Here is a 21302-nt window from a genome sequence, read left to right as displayed (position 1 = left end):
TGGGCAAGCTAAACTTAGGATTCTTCCCAGATACAGTAACCCAAATACCAGATCAGTAGCAGGTTCTTGATGTGTGACCTTGGGACTTACTTCCCCTCTGGGCTCTGGTTTCCTCTTCTGTCAAAATAGGGAGGTCAGACCAGTGACTCATTGCCAGGGTTCTTTTCGACACTAGAAGTTTCTAGATAGTAGGAAAGGAAGAACAGTGTCCTACTTAGCCCAAGAAAGCTAGAGAAGCCTGTTTCTTCCACTGCAGGCATGCCGGAGTCTTTCACAGTGGTGGCAACAGCAGCAGTGGCATTTTAAGGAAATCACCTTAAACATCAGAAAAGGCTCTCTACACAAAATATACCCAACTACATCACTTTGTTCCAGCATATGGAACAAAGGGCAGTATTAAACAAATTATAGCAATCCACTTGACTAAAAAGCCTTAAGATGTTAACATTGGTTTTCACGAAGAACTGGTTACAAAACAGGAAAAGGCTGGTGTTGTCAGCCAAAAAAAAAAAAAAAAAAAAAAAAAAAAAGGCAGGATATACATCTAAATGTGGACAACTCAACCACCAAAGCCAACATGTGGGAAGACTCATACCAACATGTGAGCACTGTCGGAGCCCATTAACACTCAATAATCTGCCTGTTTTTCTCTATTTTTCAGGGTATTTTGCAAACTGTATTATAACATATATGTCAAAAAATACCTTTTAAAAATGACCTGCTGTTTCCAATCCCCTTTCACTCACTGATTCACTCATTAATCATTCACTTCTGTGTTTGTCTAGCCAAATTCCAAACAATACTGTCTGCAGTGTGCCTGGCTCTGAGGTTCTATGAGACTAGCTTTTGCCTACAGGAAATGGAGGTCATGTCCAGGGCAGGGTAGATAGTCCTCCCTGTGCTGTATTCCCAGCCCTCCTTCATCACACACAACTCTCCAAGGTGCTTGTGCCCTGGGGTTGAAGAGTAGGTAGCAACAAACCTGGTAAAATGAAATTTTGTTTTCCAGAGCCCGCATCTCCAGGCTGTGTCGATTGCTATATGTCACAGTCTATCCTGGGGTTCAGAAAGTCACTCTAAAAGACGCAGGCCTTCAGCTGTCCGGTGAAGGTGTGTGTGTGGGGGGGAGGGGGTTAGGTAGAGGGTCAGAAAGGTCTTCTTCCTAAACCCTGCCCCCATGATGATATATCTCCCAGTTTCTATGACCCAGGATTATAACCTCTTTCCCTTGAGCCACAAGGCCAGAGCTTGGCTGCCTGACCCTCTCCAGGCTCTGACTTCAATCTCCTATAAAGTCCCTAAATAAGTAGCCAGCATGCATCCTGTCCAGCCAGTGGCAGAGACTGCAGTAGCCATGAACAGGGAATGCAGGGTCTGGATCTGCAGTTCCAGCTAGGCAGTATCATGCTGTTAGCATAGAAGGGCTAACAAAATTTCTCTGTTGTTTAGGGATTGACAAATTTCTGGGGGAAGGAAGGTTAACTGTTTGGATTGCTGGACCCAACCACAGAGCAGTCTAAAGACAACCCAGTCCCCTAACTCTAAAGGTGCCTGCTTGATCCCCCAAGAGCTCTGTCTCTAGGGAGAGAGGTGAACAGCTGGCCTATGGTATCTGGACCCCAGCTCCTTTGCCCAGAGCTGCTTAACTAGGAATCTATCAAAGCTGAGGTTTATAATGCCCACCTAGCTTCACGCCCCTCCACAAACCCAAAAGTGAAAAGATCTGCCAGCTTAGAGTGCCAAGGCTCTGACCCAGAGGTTCCCCTTTGAAGCTGAGCCCTCCCCCTTTCTGGACTGCAGTCCCCAGGAATTCTCCAGGATAGACCTCCATTCCCATGGCGCTAGTGTGGAAAGGAACTGTTCCTACTACTCCTCTGCCCCCCTCAACAGCCCTTCGCCCCATTCCAACCCAGGGAGAGGTGCAGCCATCAGAGCTCTGGGTCACCAGAGCAGTGGTATCTGCTGTGGATTTCAGGAAGCCAAGCACTTTGTCACACAAGCACACCACCTCCGGGATCACCTCTCAGCCTGCATTGTACAGGAGGGGAGGAGGCTGAGGTTAGAGCTGGTCTTCTACGTGCCCAAAGGCATCAGCCAATCGTCAAGCCCAGGCTGGCAGACTTCACAACCCTGCCAGCGCACCCCAACTCTCCCTACTGGGCACCCCTACTTGTCTCTTCTCGACATCATCCAGTCTATCCCAAACAAGGAAGAAAGGGGAAGTCCCTTCCTCTGCCTAGGGCCCAGGGGTCAGTAGTCAAAGGACAGGCTGAGTCATGACCCCGGCCCCTCACCGCAAAGGCAGGAGATTTTATTGTCAGGTTGGCCACTCGACTGTTTTGGCAGGCGGGTGCAGGACAGAGGGCACTCTACAGGGAATGAGGAGGGGTATTCTAGGGGAAGTGTTTGAAGCCGATCAGTCCATGAGATCCGGAAGCTGTCGGGAAGGGGGGGGGGCGACCTTAAACGCTCCAAGGCTGAGAGGAGGGGCCCGCAGTAGCGCCCACAGGCGCCAGGGAACTGTCCCCCGGGAGACGACACTCTCGGGAAGTTTCTCACTGGTTGCTCACAGTAGGACCGGTGCTCGAAACGCCCTCCCAGGCCAGACCAGCTTCCGGACACAGATTGCGAACTTGAGATGAACTCCTTCCTTCTCCAGCATCCCCATCTGCGGCCACCCGCCGCGACATCTCAGCCCCAATTCTTCCACGGGTAGCTCGGTCGCCGAGACCGCTCACCAAGGCATTGTGGAGCAAAAGGGAGGGGAGAATCCCCATCACAACCTAACTGCTGCGGCCATTAAAAAAAAAAAAAAAAGAAAGAAAGAAAGAAAAGAAATTCCTTCTCCTAGACTGATCCCCTCCACCCACATGGAAAACCTCCAAACACGCAAACCCGCAACTCCAACAAGAATCGCGGTGGGAGGGGTACCCGCGGCGACCCCCATCAGCAGCCCGGCTTCACTGCAGGTCAGAGAGCGGCGGCGGGCCGGGATTCAGGGAGCCCTCGCCCGGAGCAGCCCGCCTAAGACACAAAGCTCCGCCGCCAACAATACCTGCGGGCTCCTCCTGGGTCTCGGGGCGCCGACGTGGCGCTTCTCGTAGTCTCCCTTTTCTCCTGCCGTCTCTCTGCTATGGTGCGCTCTCCCCCTCGCCTCTTCCAGTACCCGACAGCCAGATGAGATCCTTGGGAGAAAAAAATGTGAGCGCTCACACGATTCCTTTCTCTGCGCGCCGCAAGCGGTGGCGCTGGGCTCGCTCCTCTCTTTCGCGCTCCCGTGCGCGCCGCGCCTCTCTAGCCCCTCTCTTCCTGCTCAGCAGCGCCTGCGAGTGCCCTCAGTAGCCATTATTCACCGGCCGCCGGGGGACAGGAGGTAATTAGAGACAGCCTTGTGGCCACATCCACTGGGCTAGCACGATGCGGGCGAAGGGCGCGCGCGGGGAGGGGCACGCGACAAGGGGGCTTGGCTGCGCGCAGCCCGCGCCCCAGACGCGGAGGAGGGGAAGGGGGAGGGGGCAGGGAGGAGGAGTGGTAAACTGGGCGCGAGCGGGAGGAGGGGGCACATTGGAGACCCTCCCGCGCCTCTCACCGCTAAGGCCAGGTCACGGCTGCGAGATTTCTAGGCGCCTAAAGACCAAGTGGGGGCGGGGAGGGAAGGGTAGGGGTTGCGGTGCGTGCGTGCGTGTGTATGTGTGTGTGTGTGTGTGTGTGTGTGTGTGTGATTGTGTGTGCGCGCCCGCGCGCGTACCAAAGCTAGACGGGAGGGAACGCTTTAATATTTTTTCCAGTGACTTACGAGTCCACGGGTGAGCCCTTGGCTGTGCGTTCAGGACCGTGTATCCATCTGGCTATAAATTTCTGTTCTGCCCTACGTGTGAATGTCACAGGCTGGGGATGGGGGGTGGGATTAGCTAGAAATCAGCCTCTGAACATGCCGGTAGGTCTCGGAGGGACTGAGTGATGCAGTGGTTGCGTGGGGGTGGTGTTTGTGTGCGATTGTTTATAGGTGGTAGTGTGACTGCGTGGGCGGGGCTGCCTGCGTGGGCTATGTTCCGAGGGCGTTGTGTATTCGTGTGGGCTTGTTTGCGACAGGGCTGGCTGCTGTGTAGGGCCACGGAACTGAAAAAGTACGGACATTGCGCCTGTGCGTGCTCTGACCACACGCAGGGATCTTAGGCTGCCTGTGATCGTGTAGGGTCTGAAGCCTGGCAGGCAGAAGCTGGCCCTGAAGGATCCCACAGAGGCAGAATAGCTGTTTAAGGTGCGAACAAGTAGTGCTGCGGTTGGAGGCTCAAAACGACTGTGTGGGGGTGGGGGTACAGATGTAGACAGGTAGAGGGGGACCTTTATGAGAGCTTCCTTTCATTACACCAGAGATGCACCTCGGAGATCCTGCCACTTGCACTTACTGACCCCATAGACCTAGACGTTCACGATTGGGGGGAGGGGGGAGAGGCAACACTGGGCGAATCTAGGGTATCCTGGGGGCAAGCGGCAGACAAGAGAGGTGTCTGAAGATAGCCAGAGAATAAGATGAGACAAAGATGACTGGAACTTTGAGGCTGGAACTCAGAGGAGGGGGCGGGCCTGCCACCACACTAAAGGCAGACCCTTGGAACATGATGGAAGTGCAGCACTTAATTTTGGACTGAGTTTTTGCTAGCCAGCCCTTTTCCAAGCCACTACCTGCCCATGGCAGACACCCACCCACCCACAGTATTCATCTATACATCCATTCAAGTATACAACCAGGTTTTCCAAGCAAGATTACCTTGATCCCATTCCTCCACACCTTCTCTTACTGCTCAGAAGGTAGTTGACACTACTAACCCATACCCTGCACATACCGAAGTCTCCATACAACTTCTCACCCCACCCTGCCCATGGTGTTATACCAACTAGGCTCCTGGAAAGGTGATGTTTCCTCCCAGGCCTCCCTGCAACCTGGTGAAGCCAGGAGTGTGTGACACCATCGTTGTGCCTCCTGGTCCTTATTCTGAAAGTCACCCCAAGGCAGCCATTGGAATGAGAAGATGCTTTTAAAAATGGAGTCCAAGTTGGGTATAAGGGTACTGACTTGAACCCCAGCACTTGGGGGATGCAGGCAGGAATTCAAGGCCATCTGCTATACTGCAAGTTTGAGGCCAGGCTGAGATACTTGAGACCCATTCTCAGACAAAAAGAATCAACAAACCAGATTTCCTTATCAAGTGAATCCAGAACCCTTGTACAGGTTGGTCCCTTTACTGGAAATAAGTATTTCTCAGTTTCCTCTGGCCCTACTACGCAATAAGGGACCTCCTTAGTCACCTGAAGAGCAGACCTCTGCCAAGGATGAAACTTAAAGGATAAGGTCCAATCTCTCCACCTTTGAAATGCACGAGTGACCTAGGAACCTGTGTCACTCAGTCCTGAGGTGCTGTGAGAAGCAGAAGGCCTACTGGTTCTCTGGTGATAACAGCAGCACTTCCTGACTTACCTACCTCCTCTGTGAAATCACTTACTGCAAGATGTGCATAGAGATGATAATATGGACCCTGCTGGAAGGCTGAGGCTGACTTTTTTCCCTACCTCTTAAATTTTGTTTTTGCAATTAAAAAACATTTTAAGGGAAGACTGGAGAGATGGTTCAGTGGTTAAGAGCACTTGTTGCTCTTCCAGAAGACCTAGGTTCAATTCCCAGTGCCCACATGGCAGCTCATACCTGTAACTGAGTTCCAGGGAATCTGATACCCTCACACCAATGCACATAAAATAAAAAATTAAATAAGGAGAACATTTTAGAGGGGGAATGAACAGGCAAGATGGCCCAGTAGTTACAAGGACTGACTGCTCTTCCAGAGGACAGGGTGGGCCTGGGAGTGTTCAATTCCAAGCATCCAGATGGAGGCTCATCATCCTCTGTAACTCCAGTTCCAAGGGTTCAGACACCCTCTTCTGGCCTCTTCCGAGTATCAGGCATCCATGTGGTACATATAATAGGCAAAAAAATCTCATACACATAAAATAAAAAAATATGAAATTTAAATTTTATTTTATGCATATGAGTGTTTTGCCTGCATGTATGTCTGTACACCATGAGTATGCCTAGTGCCTGTGGAGGTAAGAAGAAGGTATTGGATCCCCTGGAACTGGAGTTATGGATGATCTCAAGCCACCATGTGTGTGCTAGAAACCAAATCCAGGGTCCTCTGGCTGAGTCACCTCTCCAGTTTCCCTCCCCACTAGCCTGACTCTTCATTGTTCCCAGTGGCTGATGGTACCTTCACACAGACCCTTATAAATTTCCTGATGTAATACCCTACCCTCTGGAATCAATACAGTGCCCCTTCTTACTGTACATGCTGGTCCTTCTGCCTGGAACACTTTTCCACTTCTAAGTGGAATGTAATTTTCCTGTTTATTTGTTTTGTAGGTGGCTTTCCTGGTTGTTCCTTGGTGTGTCCTCCATTGCTAGGTTGATGCCTGGTGGAGATTCAGTAAGTATTTGGTGATGAATGGTAGTGAATGAGTGAGGTTAAAGCAGTCCTTCCATCTATGACTTTGATTCGGCCCATAGTTTCTCTATGAACTGATAGCCACTTAGACTGGATGGGGGTAACACTTGGAGTTCAGTCAGGCTACATAACTCACCTAGCCATAAGTACTCGCTGAGGGTAGCCCGGCAGTGGTGGTGCACGCCTTTAATCCCAGCACTCGGGAGACAGAGGCAGGCATATCTCTGTGAGTTTGAGACCAGCCTGGTCTACAAGAGCTAGTTCCAGGACAGCCTCCAAAGCCACAGAGAAACCCTGTCTTGAAAAAAAAAATACATAAAAAAATAAAAAAAAAAGATCCCTGAGGGCCTAAGGGAATGAGATAGTGGTTAGTAACTTGTCCCCAAGAAAAGATGATTACTTACTTGTTCTGGGCCCTCTCTTTGCTTAGTGGAGCTCCCAGCTAGAAAGGTGAAGAGAGGCTGTGTTCACTTCTACCCAGTGCAGTATCTGGTGTGTGGTATTCCCAACTCAATATGTATTTACAAAGTAACAATGAAGACTTACATTTAAAACTGCATGAGGGCTGGGCTGTGGTAGTGCATGTCTTTAATCCCAGTATTTGGGAGGCAGAGGCAGGTGAATCTCTGAGTTTGAGGACAGCCTGGTGATCTATAGAGTGAGTTCCAGTATAGCCAGGGAGGGCTACCCAGAGAAACTTTGTTGGTGGGGGTGCAAAACCAAAAACCAAAAATAAAATAAAACTGCCTAAGTCCAGCCTCTGGCTTGTTCCCTAAGATTCTGCTGGCAGGGTTCTATGTGGTGGCAAGCAGCACTGACCTGCAGCATGAACCACTTCCATGCAAGGGGTGGGCAGGTGTAGGATTGTACAGCAGGAGGGTTTACAGTATCCCCAGCCTCAGACTCTACCTCCCACTAGGTGAGTCCTGCCTGGGGACAGCAGAGTGGTGAACCCTACTGAGTTGGGAAGAGTTTTATGGGTGTTTCCCCATTAGGTGTGGTTCCTGGAGCAGGTTGACCAGCCAGCCTTATAGTTGCCTATGGCTATCTGAACAGCTGCTTTATTGCACACTGAGAGGGAAGCTAGAGAGCAGTAGAAAGGCTGGAGACTTAAGCAGGAGCTCTGGGAAGTCTGAGGCAGTGGGGTGGGGTGGGAGGGACATGACACAAAGGACAAGACCACCAGGGACAGGGTTAGCCAGGGAGCATTTAGGCAGACACAAGAGAAGGACATGGACCCACCCAGCCAAGATAAATAGGTATTATTCAATTCAGAAGTCAAGTTCAACAGCCCTGGGCTGATAGCTTCAGGCTAAAAGTCTGCAAACTGGGCTCAGAAGTCAGCAGTGTGTTTTACTGTTTGCTTTGCTGGAATTTTGCACGTATTTTACATATATTTGGGGGAGGGGCAGCAATTTCAAATCTCTGTATAGTCTCTCCATTTCAGAGACTGGGTCATCTAAGTTGTAAGATGCCCTTACAATTTCCAGGTGCTGAGTACCTACTGTGTGCAAGGATCTGCTCTCTGTGCTGAGGATCTACATCAAGAAATGAAACAAGGATTGGATTTTCCTCCTGAGGCAGGCATGGAACAGAATGGAGAAGTAATTGATATATAATCAACATTGTTCATTCTGAGAAATACATCAGGCAATTTCTTTGTACCATCATACTGTCTTTACACAAACTAAGACATATCTGCAAATCACACTAGGAGACAATCTTAGGAATCTCTGTGGTACATGCAGTCTGCTATTGGCTGAAATGTTAAGTGGTGCCTGGCTATAGTTATGTTACACTCCCCCCATCCCCGCCTTAAGACAGGATTTCTCTGTGTAGTCCTGCTGTCCTGGAACTCACTCTGTAGACCAAACCTGGCTCTGAACTCAAAGATCCACCTGCTTCTGTACCCTCATACCCTGCCCCCTATGCTGGGATTAAAGGCAGGTGCCACCACCACCCAACTAAGGGTTATGTTACCCTTAGTGTGTGAAGGAAATATAGAGCCAGGAAAGGTGGATGACAGCATGGGGTGAGGGCTGTGTTTTATACTGAATGCCAGGGAACTTAAGGCTCAGAACATAATTGGAAAGGCTATGTGGTGAACATTCAGATAACCAGAGGAAAGCTGCAGGTGAGATAGTAAGCAATGGTCCTGAGGCAAGAGAGCTTGTGGCTAGTCAAAAAGGGACAAGGCCACACCCAAAAGACACAATACACCATTGTAAAGATATTCCGTTTTACAGTGAACACAATTGGGGGAATCTTTGCAGTGTTTCAAGCATAGGAAGGACAACCAATGGCTGCCATGAAGAGATTGAATGTGGGGCCAGGGCAGGAGTAGAGAGTAGGTTTAGTCTGAAGGCAGGGCTAGTGGGGCTAGCTGAGCAGCTGGCAATGAGCTTCTATGATCGGCTGTCTGAGCTGAGAATCTAGAGCAACTTCACACCTGGGCATGGGGAACCTATCCCTCAGAAGGTAACAGCCTCAGCCACCATAATGCCCTTCCCACCTGTTAAATCACCTTCATGCCATCTAGTAACTTCATCATGCCAAAGAGGTCTCTTATTCATTGACTGTCCTATGAATGAATTGTCTTCTGCCTGGGTCCAACATAGACAACCTGTTACCTTCCCACCTCTGAGATTTAATGTCATTTTATGTGTGTATCAAGCCAGGTCAGCTGTCAGACTTTCTTCCTTGTGGATCTGATGTGTTCTCAAACCAACCAAGCTAATATACTGCCACATCTCTGCTTTACCTTTTACCTGTGGAGTATAACTGGCATGCCAGATATGGTTAACAGGTGGAGAGACAGCAGTGAGCAACCAGATAACCCTGCCTACCTGTGGGTGGTGTAGGCATTCTCACTGCCAGTCTGTGCCTTACTATCCACATTAGAACCCTATGCAGAACAGCACTCCCTTAGGGGAGGAGAACACATAGAACTTGTTTCTCTTCTAAAGCAAGTATCTCAACTGGTGGTGATGCCACTGGGAATGTGGGCATCCCAATTCCTAGTTTGTGGGACATTTTCAAGCAGTCCATGTGGTCCCCAGTCCACCTTCCTCCCCAGATCCCACAGGATGATAGTGAGGATCAGAAAACCAGCTGGATGCCTAGGGTTGGTGCTGGCAAAACCAAGGTAGAAGGCTGCCCAGATGACCACTGCTCCTACTTAGGGACAGAAATGCATCTCTGCCTTTGTCCTAGGCTGCCTCTGCTGTATAAGAAAAAGCAGGCATCAGCCTAGAGCAGGCGCTCTCCAGCAGTCTTCCTTCTCAGCTGATTCTGATTTTCTCCATCTGTGATTTTCCCTACCATCTGTCAGTCTGTCTAAACTTCCTCACTAACCTGTTGAGGTCACCAGTGGCAGCCAATGCCACTCTAGGCTCATTCAGGGCAGATCCTAAAACAAAGCCTCTCGATCTAACCCAGAGGAATTCTAGCTACAGCTAAAGCATCACTTTTGAACCCGAGTCACTTCCTGGGTAGCCTACGCTAATCTCTCCGTTTACGGTCTTGGCAGTGCTTCCAGGGTGCAGGTGCGTTAACTTTTCTATCACAGGCCTGAGTGAACTTCTAGAAGTCTCCACACTTATTTGGTTGATGCCAATGGCTACAGAGGTCCAGAGCTAAAGGAGGAAGCCACCTGGGCTGTCACCCATGGCTAGATTCAGTGGATAGCCTTACCAGGTCACATATGCTTTTACCACAACTGGAACGCAAAACTAGGGATGTGCAGAAGGGGCCTACTGCATAGGTAAGACAGAGAAGCCCCTGCCCAACCCTTGAGGTCTCCACTCTGGCACTTATGCCATGGTTCTGTCACCCCTTTTGTCTCTGCTCCCCGCCTTCCTCTACCTTTCATTGGCTCTTTACTCTCCTTCCTTCCTTCTTTCCTCCCTTCCTTATCTGGTCTTCCTTTCCAGCTGTCCAAACCTATCTTTGCCCTCATAGTCCAAAGAGCTTCTTCCTTCTCTAGGCCTGCAGGCACTGACCCCTAAATAATAAGTTTGGAGGCTTCCAGAAGAAAAGCTGAGGGCCTGTATCAGAGAGGCACTTTCAGAAACCAGCATGTGTACACACCTAGGTCGGGTTAGGCAGGGCTGCCACAATAACTGCCCTTCACCTGGATGCCACTGGGAACAATAATAATGCCTACCTCTGCCTCTCCTTCAGGGCCCAGGAAACTGAGGAAAGCACCAAGTCTGGGATGGTGGGCCAAGTCCTGGCCATGCCTTTTGAGGACTGACTACAGTCACAGACTTTTTTTTTTTTTTTCCTGATAGGGAGAAGACTTGGAAAGAACTGAAGAGATGGTACAGGCAAACTCATCCCAGAGGGCTAGAGAAACACCTGGGCCCATCCCTATCAAACAGTAACAGGCTACATGCAGAAGCCTCAGAGGTGGAGACACTCTGATACACAGAGATAGGTACAGAAGTCTATCTAGATATGGCACATCAAAACAAAGCAGCAGCATGGTGTGGTGACATACCAGTGGAATTTCAGCACCTGGGACACCAAGGCAGGAGGATTGCTACACATTTGAGGCCAGCCTGGGCTATAAAGTGAGACTCTGTCAATAAATAAATTATGACCTGCACATTCAGGACATGTGGATGACTTTAATGTAAGGAAAGTTGTACCTGTATGTATATATACACAGGTGTCAACCATCTGCCTTCACATTGCCACTCCCAGGATCAGAGCTCCTTGACTTTGGGCTTCTCTGGATAGCTCAGGAACTCTAGCCTCCTTTGATGTGTAGCGATAGGAATGCTACCCATGGACTTCTCCTGGCCCCAGGGCAGTGAGGACTTCAGGAGATTGGGAGGACAAGGACACAGGGAAGAACCCCCACAGAGCCTGCTTCTGGGGACTAAGACTAGAGAGCTACCTGAGCCTACAGAGATTTAATTACCTCTAGGAAGGAAAGATGGGCATTCTGATCAACACTGACCCTGGTGTGGTCTGTCATCTCAGCCTTCAGAAGGCAGAGGTAGGAGGATTGCCAGTTCCAGGCCAGTTTAGGCTATACTGCAAGGCTGTGTTGAAAACAACCAAACAACAAACACACAAACCGGACTCTTGGTTTAGCATGTTCAAAGCCCTGGGTTCAGTTCCCAGTACCATAAGAAGAATCTGTCCCTGGAAGGTCAGACAGAGTTCCCAGATAGGACTTTTATAGTTACCTGTGTGAATATCTACCACAAATCTAGGAAGAAGAGAAAGAGACCAGGATTTCTATTGTTCTACTTTTCTGCCCAGGTTAGCTTCCTCCCAGAATCCCCTGGGTAGAGTTCAAAGGAAAGGTAGTTGAAGCCTGTGAGATGGCTCAGCAAGTAAAGGTGTCTGCTACTAAGCCTGATGACCTGGGTTTAATCCCAGGGTACACAAGGTGGAAAGAGAGAACCAGCTCTGCCATGGTACAAGTGTAATAATTTTTTTAAAGGAAGGGTGATATGCAGAGCCAGCTGCCCACTCTGTCAGACATCCCACAAAGGACCTCACAGCAATCTTTTGAGACATATGCTCAGAGTCCTCTAGAGCAATGTAGAAACTGCAGCTTGGAGAACAGAAGAGAGGCCTAGGCCTAAGTGACTGGGAGGCTGAGCCACTCCCTGAAGGCTCCAAAGTCTCCTGGTCTTTTCTGTGAAGGCCAGAAATACAGTGGCACTGCTGTCTCTCCCTAAATGCTGTTAACGCTCTTGAGAAGAGGCCTTTCAAGTCTACCTGGGTGTGGTGAGAATACAGATCCCAGGCCCTTACCTGTAGAATGGACAGGGCTAAGAACCAAGTCTGCCGGACATGTTTCTCCCAGGACTGTTTTTCTCCCCAAGGCTGTTTGTTGGTGGGTCTTTGGTTTAGATATGGTTGGTTACCTCCCAACTCATGAAGGAATTTACTCCCAAAAGTCTCCATTTGTGATGATTTGAAGGAGCATGGCCCCCATAGGCTCATATATTTAAATTCTTGATTCCCCAGTAAGTAGAACTATTTGGGAAGGATTGAGATGTGTGGCTGTTTTGAAAGAGGTGTGTCACTAGGGATAGGCTTTGAGGTTTCAAAAATCTATACCATTCCCAATTAGCCTTGTGCTGTGGAACAGATGTAAACTCTCAGCTAATGTTCCAGTACCATGACTATCTGCCTGCTGCTATGCTATCCACCATAATAGTCATCTACTCACCCTCTGAAATTGTAAGCAAGCTCCCTGTAAGCTCTTCTACAAGTTGTCTTGGTCATTGTGTCTCTACATAGCAAGAGAAAAGTAACTAAGACACATACCTATGAATTGTATGAGGAAATGGAAACTTAATCCCACTGTGGCATTTGGAGGTGGAGCCTTTGAGAAGTTAGGTTTGATTAGATCAATGGAATAGAGGTCTTATAAGTATATCCTGATGGCTTTATAGTGGTAAGAAAGAGACCAGAGCCAGAGATACACACTGTCAACATGCTGTGATACACAAGGGCCTGTGAAATGCTGTTTGGGGCCCTGTACTTCCTGTGAGCTCAAAAACCAGCCTCTATTAAAATAGCCCATCTCAAGTATCATGTTATAGTAGTGAAAAGTTAATTCAATTCTCAAAATATGTCAGTGTGGAAACTGAAGTTTATTGTGTTCCTAAACCTCAGTTTCTTTACCTTTAAACTGGGAAGAATGGCAGGGAATTCATCATATAAAGGATTAATAGAAATTAGTCACCATGAGTTTGCCATGGCATGAGACCTCAATAAATGTCACTCCTAACAACGGTCATTTCCTCCTGCTCTGTGAGATCTGAGATCTCTGCTTCCAGATGAGCTCAGTATCGAATTCCAGTTTTGTGGTGATGGTCTGAACAATGACTTTTTGGAAACCCTGTTTAAGTATGCTTTCAAGTCAAAAGCTACTATACTTGGTCCTAGTGCTGAGTGACCACCAATACATACTCTGGGCTTCAGTGTCTATCTTTTCATGACCTCCAAATGGCCATTGGAGGCCCTTTGATCAGGCCAGAAACTGGGGTTCAAAGGGGCTCAAGCTGAGAAAGGTGGCAGCCAGGGTGAGATTCTACCTCCAAATAAGGAAGAGCCTGCTTACTGGCAGAGCTGCCCAGAAATGGAAGGTGCAAGCAGCAACTGTGGTGTGAGTGGCCTGTGGAGGAAGCCATGTAAGCAGAGAAGGCTGCAGCTGCCAGGAGCTGGGGCACTATCGGAGAGGACTGACAGCAGCCAGGGCCTGGGACTCCACCACAGCTACATGGGCAAGAGTGGATTCCAGAAGGTTATAGTGGAGCCAGAGCAAGCATTATTGCTCCAGGATCTCACACAGAAGAACTGGATGAGAAGCCAGGCCCCTCCTTAGTACACAGAATATTTATTTTTCTAGAAGAATACCTACTTTTTTTTTTTAAGGAAGTACACAAAGTAGAAAGAAAACAGAAGTTCCAAGCTGCCCTCACTCTATGAGTTTCTGGTCATTTCTTCTACATATTTCAATCTGGGTTAGAAATTTTCATCACTAAAATGCCTTTAATTGAGATGTAATTCACATATTAGAAATCTCACTTCTCCAAGAGCTGTTATGCAACAGTGAAAGAACATGTAAGCAGTTTGCATGAGACTCTGGGTTTGATCTCCAACATTTCAAATAAAATTCACAGAGTTGCTCAGCTAGTCCTGCCACCTCATTTCAGAATGCTGTCTGGTGGTAGTCCAGGTGTGCTCCCTCCCCCAGCCCAGGACAAGGTCACCCACATACTCTACACACTTGCCTGCTCTGGGCCTCTCTTTCTCTTTCTGTCTTTTGATGGAATTTCTTTATTTAAAATCTTGTAAATGCAACAACAAAAAATACATAAATAAGTAAAACTAGGGCATTATTAGTGTAAAGTCAGATACACTTGCACTCATTTATTTTAACCCCCTTTGTTCCTTTTTATTTTTTAAAAAATATTAATTCTTTGAGAATTTTTTTAAATCATATTCACCTCATTTCTCTTTCTGATTCCTCCAAGATTCATCACTATCTCATTTCCTCCCAACTTTGTTTTTGGTTTTGTTAAATAACCAATAGAGTCAAATGTGTGTTAGCTATACACTACTCATGGGTGTGGGACCATACACTGGAGTTTGGATGACCTATTGGGAGGCCATACACTTAAAGAAAACTGAGTCTTCTTCCTCCAGAATCCGTCTTCAGTAGCTCAGCAGTTAGGGCTGAAGGCTCATGAGCTTTTCTTCCCCCTCCATACTGGAGTATCAACTAGCTTGATCTTGCACAGATCTTAAGCAGACCACCACAGAAGCTGTGAGGTCATGAGTATAACCATCCTATCATGTTTTCCTAGATCTTTCTATGGCCTTTCACATCCAGCATTGATGTTTTGTTTGTTTATTTGTTTAAAACAAGATCTCATTATGAATCCTTGGCTGGCCTAGAATGCAAAAATCAGCCTCTGCCTTCCCTCTGCTGGGATTAAAGGCATGTGCCACCACACATGCCACAGCACTGTTGGTTTTTGAGGTTTTGGTTTTATAGATGTGTCTCTCTATTAAGTCCTGGCTGTCCTGGGTCACTATGTATACAAGGCTGACCTCAAACTCCCAAGTGTGCCATCATGCCTGACTTCAGCATTAGTATTTTTGATGTATGCTTTTCAATTCCATTTTTCACCAAGCATTATGTAGTCACCATTTCTATGGTCCTCATGGCTTTTTATGCTTGATATTTACAAGTATGGGGGTTTGGTTCTTTCTGTTTGTTCACTGGTCCGTTTGAGGAAAACCCCCCAAAGTCTCATGCAGCTGAGACTGGCCTCAAACATACTATACAGTTGAGGACCACAAACTTCTCCTGACTCTGCTCAGTCTCCTGAATGCTAAGATTATAGGATATACAATACCTGACTCGCAGGGAGAGACTTCTACACCACAGTTTACTCTATCATAGTGACACCACTGCCAACCCCCACTACTCTTTTTGACCTCCCCGATGCTTTTACAGACTTTATGGCAGTCACACAGTTATTCAGACCTTTCCATGGTTCCCATCTCCTACCTGTTATGACACTCTGCATGTGGGATGCTGCCAGGGGCTGAGGAGGCCAGGATGGTAGGACCCACTGTCACCTCCTCCATGCTTTTGAACTTCACAAATACTGAACTTAGAATGATCTTCCAAATGCATTTGGCCTCTCCTCCTCCCACTGTCAGTTCCCCCTGATCCAGTCACACTAGCCTTCTTGTGGTATCTCCTACACACCAGTGTAATCCCCTCAAGGCCTTTGTGCTGGCTCCCCTTCTGGGGATGCCTCAGTTCTTACAGGCCTGCTTCTTTGCAACACTCACCACTTGACACATCTGTTTGCTGCCTTCTCTCTAGCTGAAATGGAAGTTCTAAGGAACACTATCTCACTCACTAACTCAGCACCTAGCACAGAGTTGCAGTTCAGCTTGGTAACTGCGCAGTTTCTAATAAAATATGCAACATGATCGAAGTCCACAAAAAATCTAAACATTCAGACAGTGGACCACAATCTGTATTTTATTACTTGAGATGGTCTTTTGAATCAGGAGAGATCACATAAAACCCAAACTTCCTTTCCATAGAAAGCAAGGAGGTAGTCACATGGGGCTATACACCAGCAGGACCACCATCAGCAGGCCTTGAAAGGGTGGCTTGGGAGACAGTGAATTCCAGGGAAATCCATGTTTCCTCTACTGCTGCTGCTGCCTGATATTACCCAATGGCTCCAACCACCAAGCCTTAGATGCTCTCCAACTGCTGTGCCTTCTCAGGCATACTAAGCTCTAACCACAGCAGTTCTTTCTTCATCCCATGGTTTCAAGGGTCATACCTGAGAATGATGGTTGAATATGTGCTCTGTGAGAGGGGATAGGTGACAGGCCCCCTCTATCCCAGCCTGACCTCTAGTAAAGCCTAGCAGCAGGTCCCTAGCTGAGTGGTAGTAAATTACACCTACATAGGGGCTAGGAGAAAGAAAGGTCTATTTGGTTCACACTGGATGCCAACAAATGCTTGTTAGTCACCTGTACAAAGATGCTTAACCTGTGGTTGTGTGGCAGCGGGATACACAAGCCTGGAAGGACGGGGCTGGAACCCAGATGAGCTGCTATAACATACCACTGGGAAGAAGGGCCTCCTTTCAGCCCAGGCCTCTCAGGCCCCTCCCCCAGTCTTGTTTCCCCTAGAGAGGTTTCCAGTACACCACACTCAGGATTTTGCTGCATTCCTGTGAGTCATTCTCCAAACAAACCGTGTGATGGAGAGAAGGGATCTGGGAAGGGGGTGGGGAGATTGAGAAGGAAATAAGACCCTTCCCGTGTACACAAGGGCTCCCTGGGAGAGCTTGAGCAGCAGGCTGGCTTTTTTTTTTTTAAAGACAGAGTTATACTATGTAGCCCTGACTGGCCTAGAACTCACTATATAAACTAAGCTGACCTCAAAATCACAGAGACCCACTGGCTTCTGGCAGGATTAAAGGCATATGTAACTACACATGGCCCTGGCTGGCCACTGTGAGCAGAGAACCTGCCGAGTGACCTAGGAGACCTTAGCCCTCTCTGGGTCTCTGGAGAAAATGACCACAAAGATCTATGCCTACAAGATGCACAGGTTTCCATGGGGGCTCTTTCTCTGTTGAGGTCAGTGTTGCCCTTGTATTTTCAAAGCAGCCTGTGGTCATTTTCTTGCCTCAGTTTCCCTACCTTTGACATGAAAGGGCAAGTCTGTGGTAGATCCAAGGGGCTTACTGTTCAGGTACCAGCTGTTCGATAGGTTAAGGCATGGAGAGGGAGGCCTGTATCTTTCTCAAGGCCAAGAGACCAACCACTCTCTGCTCTCTTGAGTCTAACCTGTTCCCCTGAGGCATGACAGCCACCACCTGCTCAGGGCTTCTTAGCAGGGTGCTAGCACACAGGCTGTCCCACCAGCAGGCATTGTTGTCACATGGTGATTCCAGGTTGGAGTGTGGTAACTGGCTGGGAGTTAGTCATGGACTCCCTGCACCTTCCCCCATTACCCTTCTGCTTTTGGCTCTCAACCTGCATCAAGTGGGAAGAGCCAGGGCCTGAGAGGCCAGGGCACCCACCTACATTTCTTAGAGATGTTGATGGGGGTATAATCTCTGTGCCTATAGTCTCAAGAGCCTTTAATGAACTGCATCATGGAATGTAACTTGCTTAAGTCCTTAGGGGACCTAGAGCTCCCCAGACAGCCCAGCTCTCTCACTCCCTCTGGCCACACTATCCCCTTGCTGTTCTCAAAACTGCAATTAGCAAAGCAAACTCCCACCTCAGAGCTTTTGCATTGCTGTTCGCCACCACCTGCACTGTTCTTCCCCGAACATCACTTCCTGCTGTAAGTTTTAGCTCACCTGCTGCTATGTCAGTATATCTTCTCTGACTCCCTAATTTCAACCTACAAATGTCATCCTGTTCCTGAGCCCTTCTCTGCTCTCATTTTTACTCCTGCTTCTGTCCTTCTGATATGCTCTGTACTATACTCAGCTTGCTCACCATCTATCTCATGGTGTCTCTACCACCCTGTCAGAATCTCCACCAGGCCACAGAGCACATCCTGCCCTTCAGCAGTAGGCCACAGCTCCACAAGTCAATTCTGCCACTCAAGACAAGAAAGTGTTATTCTGAGATAGTCTTTGAAGTCTTCTGAGATGGAGGAAAGGAATGAGGACCCTCTTCTCAGCCTAAGCCTCCCAAATAAAGATTTGCTGACAGGTGTTAGCTGGTCCTCACTGTCCTCTGATATTCAACCCACACCGTGATGTCAGCCAGGACATTGCTCAGGCCCTTGGCTTTCTGATTCTACATTCACCTATGTCACTATGCACGAAGGGATCTTCTTCACTGGCCTTGGCCCAGCTTGCTACCTTATCTTTTACCTCAGCATACTCTCCTTGTCTTCAACCCAGGGCACTGCAGCACCACAGCCCATAAACTAAAGACCCAAGTTCCCCTTCTGTCTGTCACCTAGCCCCATCTTTTTTTTTTATTATTCTTTTATTAGTTCAAATTAGGAACAAGCTTGTTTCACATGTCAATCCTTTCTCCCTCTTCTTCCCCTCCCCCAACATCCCACCTGCCCCTAGCCATCCCCTCTCCACTCCCCAAGCAGGGTAAGGTCCTCAAAAGGGGCTCCCCAAAGTCTACCACATCATCCTGACCTAGTCCCATCTTTACTGGCAAGGTCCAATAGTCTGGTGCCTCCTGCCAGAGGCCTCTTCCCAAATACACATTTCCCCTGAAAACCATTCTTTCCTTCCACTGCACTGTGAACACATGTCTAGTCACCGGCCATGCAGACTCCATACTCTGCAGCTCCCCAGTGGTCCTGTGGGAACGTGGGGCCTCTGAAACAGGTGCTTATGTGACAGTTTGGTTTTTTGGGTGTGCATATGTGTGTTTAAGATGTATGTGTGTGGTACATGTGCACATGAGCACCTGGAAACTAGGAGACATCTGGTATTGTGCTCTGTCACTCTCCACTTTATCCCTTTGAGGCATGATCTCTCACTGAACCTGAAGCTTATGTTTTTTCACTATGCTAGCAGGCAGCAAGGCCCAGCAATTCACTGTCTCTGCAACCCTCAGTGCTGTGGGTATAGTCATGTGGGGAACCAGAGCTGGCTTTTAAGTAGATGCTGAATATGAATTTGGGTCCTAATTCCTTTTTTTGGGGGGGGGCACTCACTTTGTAGACCTGGCTGGCCTCGAACTCACTGAGATCCACCTGCCTCTACCTCCCAAGTGCTGAGATTAAATGTGTGTGCACCACAGCCTGGCTGGGTCCTCATTGTTGAACAGGAAACACTCTTAACTACTGAGCCATCTCTCCAACCACACCAGACCATTTTTGAAAAAAATAAATGACAGAAACAAATTAGTAGAAAGGTGAACACAACAAAAGAACAAGTCTAAGGTTTCAGAAAGAAGTTCACAGTAAAGTTCTATTCCTCAGCAAGTCTACCCCAGCTCCCTATCTCCTGTGTAGACCCGAGGGAATCAAGTTTAGAGGCAGGGAGAGAAGGTCTATCAGTCAGAATGGGTATATGTTATGCTGCTGTAACAAAATGTCCAAAGCTTAGCCAGACTTGGTTTCACAGGCCTTTAATCCCAACTATTCAGGAGACCAAGGTAGGAGAATCACAAATTCAAGCTTAACCTGTGCTAACAGAGTAAGCTCATCTCAAAACAAAAAGTAAAAAAAGAGTGGGGTATAGTGTTGCAAATCTTTAATCCCAGCACAAAGCAGGTGGATCTCTGTGAGTTCAAGGAAAGCCTTGTCTACAGAGTGAGTCCCAGGTCAGTCAGGGCCACATGTTTTGTTTGTTTGTCTCAAAAACAAACAAAAAAAATAAATAAGGGTTGGTGATGCAGTTCAGTGGTAAGGAACTTCCCCAGCAGTTTGAGGCCCTGGGTTCCATCTCTACTAGTCAGGTACCCTGATTCATACTTATAATCTCAGCATTCAGGAGACTGGGGCAGAAGGACTACAGTGTGAACCAGCCTAGGGTAACAAGTGAGACTCTAGAGTGATGGTTAGTGCTTACTGTCAAGGGTACAGGATCTAGAACACTTGAGAGGTAAGCCTCTGAGCAAGCCTGTGGAGATTATCTTCATTAAGTTAACTCATACAAGAACACCCATCTTAATTGTTGATGAGGCTTTCCTAGGCAGGGGACCCTGGACTGTACAGAGTGGAAGAGTAACTGAGCATACATCCATTGCTTTCTGCTGTGTTATGTTTGTGTGTGTTTGTTGAAACAGGGTCTCACTACACAGCCCTGAATGGCCTAGAAGTCTCTGTGTAGACCAGGCTGGCCTTGAGCTCATAGAAATCAGCCTGCTTCTGACATGCTACTTTCTACTTCTTAAAAGTAGATGTGACCAGCTGCTCATGGTAGGGAAGTTATGAACAGTGAGTCAGATTAAACTTTTTTTTCTTCCTTAAATTGTTTTTTAGATAGTTTAGCAGAACACTGGGGTAAAAATTAAGATGCCTGGGCTAAGGAGACCTGTTAATGATTAAAGTACTTGATGGCAGGCATGAGGACCTAAATTTGGATCTCTAGCACGCATGTAATAAGTCAGTCATGGTGGCACATGCTTGTATCCCAGAGCTGAAAGAAAGAGACAAGATCCCATGAGCTTGCTGGCCAGCCAATGTAGCCTATTCAGCAAGCTCCAGGTTAAATGAGAAACCTTGTGACACAAGCCTTTAATCCTAGCACTCTGGAGGCAGAGAAGCAAGTGGATCTCTGAGTTCCAGGGCAGCCAGAGCTATATAGTAAAGCCGTGGGGAAGGAGGAAAGGGCACACAACTACAGACCCACCCTCCAAAGCCAAGGGTTCCACAAAAAAAATCCATATCCACTAGGGTGATAAGGAGGATTTTTCTCACTGTGAAGTAGCCATGACCTTTGAGAGAAGGAATCCCACCCTAGCTATGAAGTGTTTTTTACTTGACAAGGCCAGAACAGGCCACATGCCCCTGAGCAAATATAGTCCTAACTGTAATACCTCCCACCATATCATACAGGAACAGAAGAAGAATTTACTGGAAGCTTCCTATAGCCTAGATGTGAGCAGAGGACTTAAAGTGAAAGATTCTTTTAATACTCAGAGTAGTATAATGCTCAGGCCCCAATCAGAATGTCCCTACTTTCCATGACAGTTGAAGACTACAGCCCAGAGACACACTAAAGTCACACAGCCTGAAGGAAACTAGCCAACATGAAACTTGTTCCAGGTAATTCCAGGTTCCTACACACC

The 21302-nt window shown here is 47.9% G+C and overlaps 1 protein-coding gene across 2 annotated transcripts in view; it reads right to left on the bottom strand.

Moving 5' to 3' along the window:
- The window catches only part of Rai1 (retinoic acid induced 1), a 100720-nt gene that overhangs the window by 60682 nt on the left and 18736 nt on the right, over positions 1-21302 (bottom strand). Inside the window, exon 2 of one of the 2 annotated variants that reach the window (XM_027427308.2) lies at positions 3056-3185. The exons of the other annotated variant lie outside the window; for it this stretch is intronic. The gene's annotated coding sequence lies outside the window, so the exon portion shown is untranslated. The remainder of the gene's footprint in view (positions 1-3055; positions 3186-21302) is intronic. 2 annotated transcript variants of the gene reach the window in all.

This window comes from Cricetulus griseus, chromosome 7, assembly GCF_003668045.3.
Source record: "Cricetulus griseus strain 17A/GY chromosome 7, alternate assembly CriGri-PICRH-1.0, whole genome shotgun sequence".
Classification (NCBI taxonomy): Eukaryota; Metazoa; Chordata; class Mammalia; order Rodentia; family Cricetidae; genus Cricetulus; species Cricetulus griseus.
The sequence above is the reverse complement of the archived record's forward strand: the minus strand, read 5'-3'. Positions and strand labels throughout refer to the sequence as shown.